This window comes from Mesocricetus auratus, unplaced genomic scaffold (assembly GCF_017639785.1).
Source record: "Mesocricetus auratus isolate SY011 unplaced genomic scaffold, BCM_Maur_2.0 Super-Scaffold_100026, whole genome shotgun sequence".
In the NCBI taxonomy this organism is placed as follows: domain Eukaryota; kingdom Metazoa; phylum Chordata; class Mammalia; order Rodentia; family Cricetidae; genus Mesocricetus; species Mesocricetus auratus.
The window spans coordinates 22607949-22621556 of NW_024429207.1; the positions used below are offsets into that span (position 1 = coordinate 22607949).

Sequence of the window (13608 nt, forward strand, 5' to 3'; positions counted from 1 at the left end):
AAGTTCGTAGTTCCCTCCCTACCTCCTTCTCTGATACTGTGTCTGTTTCTGTCTCCCTCCCTCCCTCCCTCCCTCCCTCCCCCCATCCCTCTCTTTGGTTTTTTGCTTTGAGACACTTTTCACTATGTAGCCACAATGGGTTTGGAACAATGTAGACCAGGCTGGCCATGAACTTCTAGAAATTTGCCTGCCACTTCTTCTGCCTCTGTCTCTGTCTCTGCTTCCTAAGTGCTGGAATCAAAGCCTTATGCAACCACGCCCACCAAGGAAAATGTATTTCTTTATCTCACAGATGGGCAGGCTCATGATCATGGCACCATCTAGCAACATCATATGACCTTATTTACTATGTATCATGGTGGGTCTATGTGAGATGGAAAGATCATGTGGTGAGACAAGAAACCAACAGATGTCTGAGGTTGTGTCTTAATGTGTGTTTCCTAAGATCCCAGTCTATGCTAACAAATCTTGTCCCATGACCTGCATTATCCCTTTTGCCCCATGGCAAAATCACCTCCCGGCTGGCTCTACCTCTTACGTGTCCCAGTACCTCTCAGGGCTGACATTCTAGAGACCAAGCTTTAAGCATATAGTACTTGGAGGATACACATAAACTATTTGCAAATCATCACAGCTGGTGAAGACACTTTGTTGTTTGAATGTTTCTTTTGTGGCTAGACTAGGGAAACTGAGGAAGAAGAGAAAGAAATGGTGGAAACTGAGAGAGAATCATTTCCCTCACTTCTGAGATTTAGCCCAGTTTTCATCCATCTGAAATTCTCCAGAGTTTTCTCATCTACTTGGCTTGTTTTGTTTTAGACAGTCATCTACTGTATTCTTGAATGTGCCTGGGTAACCTCATTTTGTGGTATTCAGCTGTGTCTCTGGTTTCAAAATAGGAGTGAAGGCAGTTGTAGCCAATATTCACAGAATTGGGTGCTAGATGGCTGTCCCACCTGCTTCCACTTAATTCCGTCATTTAATTCGGCCAATGACTATCTGTTTTTAAGGGGAGTAACTCCAACGCCAGAAAAACTCCTTTCTTGTTTCTCACTACTCCAAGTCCTTAAGAATTCCCATTTACCCAGCGTTTGACTTTTGAAGGTGTTATAACTTTGAAAACAAAATAACACACTATACTGTCTTGGTTAGTCATTAAGGCAAATTGATAGACTGCACAATTATCTTTATAGTAGTGGGTAATGCATTTCAGCCTATTACTCAAATTAAAAGTATAACCTTGTCTTCTGTTGGGTCTTAAATTATAAGATCTAAGATGGAGCTTCACTGTTTATTTGTATTTTTATGAACCTCTTTGGTTTGTACAAGTCTCCAGCAGACACCTGCTTCCTGGTCATTTAAAACAGTGCTCATAATGTACAGTAAATTTTTAAGCAGTCATTTCTTTCAGTTGCCAGCTTATGGGACTGTACGTGGGACTGCAATAAGAAAAATCGGTATTTATTTCTTTAACTTTAAACATTGAAATGAACACTACTGGTACATTCTGAATATATTGTAGTCATGCTGGGCATGGACTTCTAGCATTTCTCATCAGCATAGCACAATCTCTTTAAGTGAGTTCTGTTATTAAAATTCATGTATGCCATCATCATGACATAATCTTTTTTTATTAAATGAATACTGTATGGCAGTAATTTGATGGTCACTTTGGTAGACACTGGGATAAGGAAAGGTTTCTATCACAGGGATTCCATTTGGACTGATATGTTTAAAAGAAGTCTCCTGTTTCTGTTGTAGATGAGAACATCTTTGCAAACACAATAAGGCTGGAAGATGCTCTTTGCTGAGCATGCAGTATAGCCTTTGTTAGGTATATGCCATATGGTCACTCTGCCCACCACTGGCATAAACTCCAGAGAACACAGCAGCTGTGGAATGGAAATAATGCTGTGCTGTTTTTATAATCGTTGTGTTTTCACATACAAAAATTGTTAGGTTGAATGCTGAGTGTTTATGCAGTCTACACAAAACTGCGAGATGATGTTTAAGAAATAAATATCACCTGCAATATATATTTGGTTGACTAGCTGGGGTATTTAATTTTTTTCCAATTTTTGCTTTTCACTTAAAGTGACCTCCCCCAGTTGGGTTTCCTGGGAAACAGACTCTGAGATAAAACGGGTATATAATGTTTACTGGGAATACACCAGGAAAGCAGCTCTCTAGGAGAGGGAAAGGCAGGGCCACAGATAGAGAAGTTGACCAACAAAGATCTAGCAACAGAATATTCAGTTCATTATGTAGGGAGCACCTGTGAAATTAAAGTGGTTTTTTGGGGCTTGTCCCATATTGAACAAGTGTCAGGGACTCAAAAATTACAACTTTGTTTCATTTCTGTGGCACATAGTTACCTGACCTGGCCTATTAATTGGGAGAAAGTGATTTGCAGTGTGATTATTTTTTTTTCCTGTCTAAGACTTGTTTCTAATCTGTGCCCTGGGTGTACAGGGCCTCCTCAGTGCACTCAGGGGCCTATCAATAGACTCAGATGCCCCACAAAACTCTGCCAAAGCTTCCAGTTTAAGGTCATTCATGACTCCATATTATATCAACATTTCCCCTTCAAATCATAATTTTAGCCCTTAGCATAAGAAGAAGCCAGTGTATACATAGAAAACAGAGAGAGAGAGGCCATGTGAGCTTTTGAAGTTTGCAGAATTGAGTAGTGTGCTACATTGTTAGCCCATGAATACTATTTGAGTGACCCACTTACTACATTTAGTCTTGGTGGCCCTTTTATCTAAAGAACACTGGGGAAGACTCCCTGAATAAATTAAGTTTGAGGAACTCTGTCATATCTACAGTGCTAAAAAGGGAGGACTGAAAATTGGGGAAGACAACTGAGTACTGTCAGCCCCAACATTTTTTTTGGTGAGATAGGTGTTTTTGTCCAAAAGATGGACATGATTCTGTCTTAACATGATATTCATTCATGACATTAACTAAGCTTGGAGAAGCAGCATTTTTCTGTCAGCCTCAAGTCTTCAAAAGCCTAAGCAGAGGAAACCAAAATGAAGATGACTTTCTAAATTAATCAGGTAGAGCTAGCTTTAAAAAACCATAAATTATGGGCATGGGGTAACATATGTATTTTTGGATTATTTTGTTGCACTAGTTATAACACTACGGAATTGTGAAGAAACAGGTAGATGACTTCAGGTAGTGTGATTTCAGTACTGAAGCACCTTCCTCTAACTTTGCATCCTGGTGGTTTACGGTTTGACTCACAAATGCTGCTTAAGCTCCTCTCTCTTGAGTGTTTCTCAGTTAGTGTGCTAGTCTGCACGACTGAAACGTTTAGGAGGTAGGGTCTGGCTGGTGACTGAGGACAGTTCCTAGAAAATTCCAGGTGGACCCTGGGTTCCTAATCTGCTTCCTAAATGGCCACAATGTGAATAGCTTCTGGCATATGCTCTGCTCTCCTAAGGCCTCCTCAGGAAATGAGCCAAGCAACTGTGCATCAACATTTCTGAACCCATGAGTCAATATCTATCTGCTCCTCCCACTAGGTAACTATGTGTTAGATATTTTGTCTGAAAGTAACTAATACTTGTCTTTACAGTGGATCTTGATGTGATGGAAAAGCTTAAAACAAGGCCTCTTCATGATGTAAATTGTCAAACTACAGCGTTGTGAGTCTCACTGAATTCTACTGTATTGCAGTAGCACATAATTCCTGAAGCATGTGTATTTTAGGGGTAATCCCCAGGAGAAGAATTTCTGAAATATTCTATCTCAGAGATGTTGGCGAACACTAATGGCTGAAACACAGCAAACATATTCAGATTTAATTTCAGTACTTTACTTCCATTCACAACCATTTCAGGATGGGTGCTTATTGACTTACATAAAGTTGTTGCTTTTCCAATTTAAACTTGGGTCAGAAAACTCTCAGCATGTGTCTAGATAGCTTGGAAAAGTTGAATAAATATGAATTTAATGCCTTTGCACATTAATTGTGTATACAACCCTGGGAAAAGACAGACTTTATAGCACACAGCATTTAGTTTTCTTATAGGTGTCCTAGGATCATTTTTATGCCTTTTATGGAATTTTTATGTTGGTATCAATTCAGTTTTTTTTCTTTTTCGTTGCTTCTTTGAAAATTTTTCTCAGGAATAAGGACTCATTTGTCTACTTCAAGTGACTGTGCATAAATTATGTTTTGAATGGAGCTCATTTTAACATTTGAGAATCTCAAATCTTGTCTTTGTAAAGTTCAAAAGAGCTGGCTGGTTACTGAGTGGCATTTAAGGAGTAGAATTTTCATAGACATCTTAATGTATAGTTCCTTCCCGCTACAGTGTGAATGCAAGTGTTTAAAGACATCACAGTGGGAAAGAACTGTCAGGGTGAAAAGCCAAAAGTGAAATGGTTTCTTCAGATGATTTAGCAAATCTCTAGAGAAGGATTTGTCTTAAGAACCCTTTGCAGAAGCTAAGCACAGCGGCTATCAAGTCCTAAGAAGCTAAACTGTCTCAGAAGGGTGAGAAAATGATTCATTGGCTGGACTGAGTCTTCAACCTGTTTGTCCTGCAAATATTTGTTGAAGATCAACACTCCTGATTTTCAGAACATGAAACATGATTCTCTCTCTCTCTCTCTCTCTCTCTCTCTCTCTCTCTCTCTCTCTCTCTCTCTGTGTGTGTGTGTGTGTGTATACGTGCACATGTATATATCCAACATGAAAGACAGTGAACTTGTGTATTTGTGCCAAGCATTTATGACAGTTTACAGATCCCATTGCTGTGTAGTATTGCTCCATGTTGTTATTTTCTGGCATAGTCTGGTAAAATTAACTCATTGCCTTATGCAACACCACCTCTAGCACAGGTGTCAACTTACTAAAACACTAATGTCTGTATCTGAAGTTCTGAATATAGATTTAAATATAGGCACTCATAGTCAAAGGACATTAGTAGACAATGTGACTTAATATACTATTAAGACTTTTAAAATGTCATCTCTCTGAGAAGGTATTTGTAAATGAAAGGGACCACAGATCTCCTTTGTTCTTGACCATTCTGTTTGGACTGCATCTATCTATATCCTGTTTCACTGCATACTGACTTTCTATCCACCCTTCCTCTAAAACTCATAGGCTAGAATAAATCTATCACTCAGGATCAAACGTTATGACAGATGTCACCAGCTGTTACACATTAGTGTGTCCTAATTTTAGACCAAGTGTTCGAAAACCTAGTTTCATAAATATAAACCAGGACCAACACTTCAAAACATAAGGCAAACAAGGATTTCCTACAGAGCACATTTTCTCCAGGCAATATATTTAAAATTTCTATTTGTTTTCCTAGCTGTTTTCTTTTTGTTTACCTTTATATCAGTTCCATGAAATTACATTTATTTAATTAATCTTTATTCCTGGAAGCTGGGTGGGATTTTCAGCGTGATGAATGAGGATCCTGAGCCCATGTTCCTTGTTTACTTGTGGAATGATGTGGGGGTAAATACAGAATCTTCAGTTTCCTTTTCTGCAAATCGGGCATTGTGACACTTACCTCTTGGGGCTTGAATAGCACAGATACTCACAGGCCGCTTGCTACAATTTGCTTTAATTTGATATATCTGTAGCCTAAATAGGTTTTCATTTTTAGCTTAGATTTTTTTTGTAACTGCACCACTTCCCTCTTATAAAAAAAATAGTTAGACATTTCCAAGGGATTTTGGGCATTTCATAGAAAAAAGGAAATGGGCCTTTGTTCTGATCCTAGATTTTGGAAGAAAGGAAGTAGAGATATAAGGTTTCCTTGGTGGCTTAATATTGAATCAACTTCTTGTTAATGATTCATGGAAATTGATGATAAAATGTGTATGTTTTATTGACAGGCTTGTGAAGGTTTCAATCTACATCTGTTTAATTACCCTTTTAATAAATTTTTCAGATCCTTTGAGGAAGTTCTCATGACAGGGAGCTCTACAGATTTGCCTCTCAGTAACATCACTCTAAAGCAAGAACTTGCCCTTGGAGTGTTAAGTTGCATATTGACATATAGTGGATCAAAGCTCAAATATGTGGAAGTTTCATTGTTCTTTCCTCTACACCCTCTGCCCATATATGCCTCCAAAGTCAGAATTACTTTTGGGCCAGCAAGGTTTGGCTGGAAGCTGATTGATTGCATTAGCATAGCTAATAAATAACACAAGAGAGTGTCAGCTGGATTCCCAGCAGACAGCAGAAGTGAATGGGCCCCATGTGACCTTGCCAGTACAGATAGATGCTCCCCAAGTTCAGAGATCTGCAGCCACAGGAGCTCAGGGACATCTATGTGGGTGCTGGGGACCCGGACTTTGATGCTCATACTTGAGTGGCAAGCTTTTTAACCACTAATACATTACCGCAGCCCTGAGGTAGGCACTTCTGATAACAACTGTACATGTTGTGTTGTGATACCAGTATTCTAGCGACTTAGGACTGATCCCACTAGTTATGATTTTCCAATGTTTTCGTTTCATATTCAGTAAGCAGTCTTCTAAATTACGATAGTGTCTCTCATAGATCTATAAAAATGCATAATATAGGTGTGGGGAGATTTGCATAATGGTGTTTAGGGCACTTACCTCTTGATTCAAATTAATAAATTAATACTGAAGTGATTAGTTTGCTGAAGGACAATTTTTTATTTTCCCTTTTTTTACTTAAAAGACAAGTACACTGATTTTGCTTCTTATAGAAGACCCTATCTATCTGTCTGTCTGTCTATCTATCTATCTATCTATCTATCTATCTATCTATCTATCTCTCATCTACTTTTGAGACAGGGTCTTTTCCTTAATTGTGACTGGCCTGAAACTTGCTTTGTAGGTCAGCAATTCACAGATATCTTCCTGCCTCAGCCTCTTAAATGTTGGGATTAAAGATGTATGCCACCATACCTGGCTTCCCAAGGAAACTTTTACATTGAAGTCCCTAACAACTCTGCTATGTCATTTCTTTTACTACTATGCTGTGTATGCACTGTCTTGTGACAGTCTCCATTGTTGTTTTTCCTTTTTAGTCCTCTGGAATGTATGCCTAGCCTCATCATGGGACACTTTTCTGAAGCTTTTACGTAGTAGCTTCTTCCACAAGACTGACTGATTCTCCATGTCTTTATAGTGGGCGCTCATTATATAGGCTGTCCTTCCCATCTTTCCTTTTCTTCCTCTCATGGCCCTCTACTTATTTCAGGGCAAGAGCATCCTTTAGAGTTCTATTAAAAGAATGTGTCTATTAAATAACACATTCAAAATAACTTCTACTATGTACTATTGTCTTTCTTAAGAAGATACACATTTTGCTTTTTCAAACTTTTGCTCATATATGGGAGGAAATGTCTGTGTCTTCCAGAGGGTGACCATTGCAATGCTGTGTTTCAGAGATGATATTGAATGCTCATCAAATGGGTGTCTTTAATGAAAGAAGGAAAGTCTTAAGAGGGTCAAGAGCTTGGGCTGTGGTGACTGAAGTGAAGGAAGGGTTCAGGCTGCTTGACTTGTTTATCAGTTATCTTTCTATATTTATTGTGAAAAAATTAAGCTCTTCCAAGTGGTTGCCATTAATCAGGCCACTGAAATCCAGGCTTACTCTAGCAATGAGTTCTGTACATGCTCCATGTTCAGAACTTACATCACATGTGGCCAAATATCCTTGGGTTCAGTGTGGGGTGAAAAATATAAAGAGATTCGTTTTATTTTATTCATGACCTATTTTTCATTAGTTGTTGTTACATACACTACACTACACACACACACACACACACACACACACACACAGAATCACACACACACACACAAACACACACACAAACACACACATACACACACCAATCTGTTCAGTCCTAATGTTGCTCATATGTATATGTGTTGGGATTGGTTAACATACTAGGGGCTTGTCTCTGCAAAACACTGAATCTCCCTCTCTCAGCAGCAATTGCCTGTAATTCATGTAGAGATGGGGTCTTGTGAGACCTCACCATACATGGTGGCTTATCAACTAGTAATATCATCGTGTTGGTCTTGTTTAGTGACTATATTGTTGTGATTTCATGGATGTAGCTTCCTTGTTATGTCAAGAAGACACTGACATTTTGGGTCTCCTATTCCTCTGTCTCCTACAATCTTTCCTTTCTCTCTTCTTAGTTATTCCCTGAGGGTTAAGTGTAGGGGATGTATTGGAGATGCATCAGTTGAGGTTGTGCACCTAACAGTAAGTTTTTCCCTGGGTCCTACCAGTTGTGAATTTCTGTGATGGTCTCTATCTACTATGAAAAGAAGCTTTTTTTGATGAGGGGTTAGAGCTACACTTATATGTGGGAAGCAGGCTAAGTATGTCAAATGCAGTTAGAAGATACTAGGTTAGGGAAGATAATAGTAGTTTCTCCTTTAGGCTCCATAGCCACATCAGTCATGGGTAGTTGGCAAGATTACAATATTAGGCATGAATTCTCTTGTCTTAGGTGTGCCTTAAGTCCAATTTGATGACTGTTTGTTACTCCCAAAATGTGAGGACCTCTCTGGCACACTTGAGGATATCTTGCGGTTTGAAAGCTTTAGAGTAGCATAGGTCTATTAATTGCTCTACACCTTTTTCAGCTTCCACAACAACCTGGGAAACATACTCCCCAGGAGGAACCTTCCATGCCAATTCTAGCTCAATTCTTGCAAGTGTGTATCCAGGGTATGGTGTCTTCAGCAATAGAGTCTTACCTTCAAGTTCTGGGAAACAACTGCAGGTAATGACAATAGCCTGTATTTTTTTGGGATTCTCTTAAGCCCTCTTGACCAACAACTTGAAGGGAAGTTCCCCAAGCCTGCTACTGAGTATTTTATTAAAAGGTCTATAGGTTTTGTGGAAGCATTATTACCCATATGTTATCATTTAAAATGTATATATTATATGTAACATATTTCAAATATATTAATATTATATTAATATAATTACATTTATAATACAATACAGTTGTGTTATAATTCTAATTGTAAATATAATTGCTACCAATTAATAGGTTATGTTTGATTTATTAAATTTTATTAAGTATATATATATATTTAGCTAAACGTAAACTAATGATTCTGTGTTTTTTTTAATTATCCTCATTATCCCTCCTTCCTCCTTCTCTTCTGGTATTTCCCTCCTCTGCCATCCTCAGTTAACAGACCCCCTGCCATTTTTCTGATTTCCTTTTCTAGAGCATTGAATCTAGTTGTTAGTCATTTCAGTAGACTTCAGAATGCAGAACTTAGAATATCACATGCTAAAGTTTGTGTTTCACACAGAATCAAATAATTGGGTATGAATTTGTTTCTTTTAAAATGAAAACTGTATATATTTTAAGTTCACAGCATGATATTTTGATTGATGTGAATACAATAAAAATGCTCACTGCTGTCCAGTCAATAACAATAGCCATTTCCACACAGTTACCTTTTTGTGTATGGTGGTAGCATTTGAAACACATTTTCTTAAAACCTTTCAATATATAGCACAGTGTTATCAACTATAGTTACCATGCTATGCATTTGGTCTACAGGCATCCTCATCCTACAGTCATTCCACATTGTGTTGTCATACTGATGGACATCTACTATGTGTCTTTATTCTGTTCCATAATACCAAAATATGTTTTTAAATAGGGGGCATTTTCTATACATATATGAAATATCTGACTGTATGTAGTAAATATGTGAAATTTCTGAGCCATTTAAAAATTAAAAAATGCTTATGGAAAACAGTGCACCAAATGTTTAGAAAATATTCAGTATGATTGTATCCAGTTATTGTCGTCAGTAGTTGGATGCTTATCTACCCTAATAAAGATCTAGGATCCACACTCTATGTGAAATCGAGTTTTTGCTATACTTCAGGCTCCATGCTCTTTTTTCTAACCCAAGAGTTGGTAGTGCCACATCATGTTTTCTCTTCCAGAGTTGGAATGACAAAGATGAAGTACCCTGAAGCCTGGTGATGATGTCTACCTTCAGTGCATGTGTACCTCAGTCATTTTGTAAATAGTGTCTCGAGTGGCAGAGTTGAGGCATTTTCCCCAGGTGTTTTTACCAGAAGGTTAATTCAAAAACGATACTTGGAACTTCACTAATTGGTCCATCCTTACTTGGTATGTTTTTATTTGAAGTGGGGAGAGATGATGTTGACACTATGGGCCAGCTGCTACTGAGATAGAATGGTAACCTTATACAATGTTCAGAGAACATAAAATAATATGAGTTTTATGTGGTAGCAAATTACTCCCAAGTGTACTGACTGACCCTTTGCAATGAAGACTGCATGCCAGCATCAGTTTTCTGTAGTAGGTCGCTGTGGTGATTAATGAATACACACTCCGATCACTCCCCCATGACCAGATGATGATCAGGGCATTACTGCAGAGAACCTCAAGGAACACTAGGACTTCCTTCCCTTCTCCACCCCAGCTACTACCAGGTACACATATCATGCTTTAGTAATTAAAAAGGGTAAAATCCCTGAGCTTTGCTTCATACAGAGACACAGGGAAAAAAAGCTCAGGCTGATGTTCCTAGTGGGTCTTTCTTAGACACAAGAATTCTCACTTCCAAACAGCAGAGAAAAATCAAGCCTAAACAGAAAACAGATTATATAGATTTGAGTGGTTGATGAAGGAAAATTCTGGATTCTGGGTACTGAAATGGTAGAAACATGGGTAATGTTTCAACCATGACTTTGAAGAATAAACATATACCAATATGTATAGAAACTTGTCTTTCCAGGACACCTTTAATACCAGAAATTACCCTTACTACAATCCTCAAAGGCAGAGGCAGGAGATCTCTGTGAGTTTGATGCCAGCCTGGTCTATGTAGCAAAGTGTTGGTTAGCTAGAGCTGCATAGTGTGACCTTATAGAAAACACCAAAATGGTCTTCATGGAGGTTTACTTTCATTATCTCCATTCTTAAAATATATGATAAAGAGTTATTTTGTAAAGACATTAGTGAAGTCTGACTATTTAAAATTTCAATATTTCATAAAAATGTCCATCTTATCACAGGAGATAGATTAGATCTAGAGTTAAGCTTATTGCTATTTTTTTCCATATACCTACATGAAATCTCTGAAATTGTGGTTTATGGCCATGATTGTGTATTTGTGGTATTAGGGATGTGTTAAATGAAGACACAGGGCAATGTGAAGGAGAATCTGTTCTCCATTTAGGGGATGGAGCTCATGCAGGTTTGGGAATACTTGGAGGACTGTTTGGTCCATCCTCGAACAATTACATGGGAATTACAAATATGCCAATTTCAAGTTAGTATTGGCTCTTGTTTTCCCTCCCACTACTTTTAGTTTCGTCTTGATTTTTATCTTGCCTGTGACATTTAAGCAATCTTCTCCGTTACTAACTTTTCCCTCAATCAGTTTATTCCATCCTTGGTACTCAGATTCTTTCTACCAGTGCTCTACCCTGATAATGCCTGTCTTCTCACATTCTCTCAGTTTTCCCATTGCCTACAAGATGAAGTTCCAATGCTGTTTGTTAAAGTCTACGTGGGAGGTCCTGCCTCCCAGCTCATTACAGCTCTCAGCTTGAATACTTTTAGTGATCATCCCAGGCACAGAATCTTCTCTTTGTGATCCTCTCCCCAGGATTCACTTGGATCATCACCACCTCACCAAGCCTTGCTGTGCCTCAGATGTGCCCTGTGATCATAACTCCGTGGATTCTTCTTGCTGTGGGCAAGCTCTTCTCTCTGCTACCACCCTCCCACAAAGCCCCTCTAATTCTCTGCCATGATGAAAGTGCAGGAACTCTGCACTAACAGTTCATTTTCTCATATTCTGTTGGCTATCAATGCTCTGTTTACAGTACAGTCATTTTGTTGGCCATCTCCCTGTTGTATGAGCTTTGAAGGGGTGAGGGTGTCCTGTCAAAGATTCATGCCTGTGAATTTAGAATGAAAAACTTGTTGCTAAGTCAAAAAGTAGTTGATCATAATTGTCTTACTTGGACATTCCCTAGAAAGAGAAGCCACGGTATGGATACTGCTGTTGATTTTTTACATGAAGGCTTGCTCCAGGATGTCATACTTTCTGAGATGTTTAAGCCATTTTGCAAGTTTTCCTATCCTTAAAAAATTTTTATTGCTAAATCTAGTTGGAAATGAGATAGACATAATATAGAAGCTTTTCTTATGGGGAATTACAAACCAAAGTCATGCTAAATAATTCTTTGAATATCACTGATATCAACTTCTAGAGTTACCAGGAAAATTGTAAGTTTCTCTGAGGCCTCTTCAGCAATGTGTGAGGGCTGCCAGAGAGGTTTTTTTCATTGTTTTTCTTTTGTTAGTTTTTAGATTTAGGTTTTTGTACTGCTTCTAACTTTGTATGAATAGTGCTATGTTATTATTGAAGTTGGCATGGATTGCAGGGTTTTGGTTTGGCACAGGAAACCTCAAGGCAAATCTGTCTTCAGTTTTTTACCCCATGCTCTTTAAAACATGTTTTAAATATATTGTTTGAAAATTTCATGTATGCAATAACTTAATTTTATCTAGCATGCACATTGTCCTCCAACTTCCTCCAAGAATCTGACCCCAGTCCTCAATTTTTCTCTTCATGTCAAACAGTCTAAGTATGTATTGCATCCTGTTAGTGTTGCCTACATGTGCATTGGTATATGATCATCTCTCTATGAAGACAGTACAGACACGAACCAGTGTTCCTTGATTTCTGTTTTGGAGAAATGCGATTTCCCAGTTTAGAGTCAGGTGCTCTGGGGAAAACTCCCACGGAACTCTTGCAATACACCGATCCTGGTGTTTCATTTTCTGGCTCAGTTAAGTCTCTACAAGAAATTCTTTGTTGCGGCAAGGTTTCACACAAGGAAGTATTAGCATGTTTTTCGCAGTAGACTTAGCATGGATTACTACTTTAATTTTTAAAATGAGCTCCCATATATGTCTACTATGAAGACATATATAATCGACACATGTTGTTTATTGAATGAATTTGTACCCTTTTATACTACTTTGATTAAAAGATTTAAAATTACGTCATGAGAGCTAATGAAATGTAAAGGGCTTGAAAGCAAAGTGGGAGTTGAATGTGAACAGCTTGGTGGGTAGACTTGAGGACCAGAAATGTTTAATGCTTGGAGTTCATGTGCAGGATTTCTTACCTCTTGCAAAGTTGTGAAGAATAAGAAAATGCCTTTCCCAAGGAAACGGACAGTCTGCAGTTAGCAAATGACTGAGATGAGGGGCATGGAGCCAATATGTGGATTTAAGGGTCTGAAACAAAGCTGAACTTCTCAGTCAATACTCAAATATCTGAGGAAAGTGTTCATGGTGTTAACACATTGAAGCAAAAAAGATACGATGTTCAAATGAATTTTTTCATGTTAAAATTGCTTTTATATTTTTGAAAGAAGGTGTCCTGGAGTTGGCTATGTAGACCAGGCTGGCTTCAAACTAACAGAGATTCTCTTTCCTTCCCCCCATGCCCAGATGAAAATCATTTTTAATTTCAAAACAATTGTTCTTACATCTTACATATGCCTTTTCCTTTTCACAGAATAGTTTTGTCTGTTAGGTTCCTTGGTTCATT

General features: G+C 38.2%; 1 protein-coding gene across 9 annotated transcripts in view; it reads left to right on the forward strand.

Annotated features, from left to right (window-relative positions):
• The window catches only part of Unc5d (unc-5 netrin receptor D), a 519921-nt gene that overhangs the window by 30700 nt on the left and 475613 nt on the right, over positions 1–13608 (forward strand). The gene's annotated exons all lie outside the window — the stretch shown is intronic.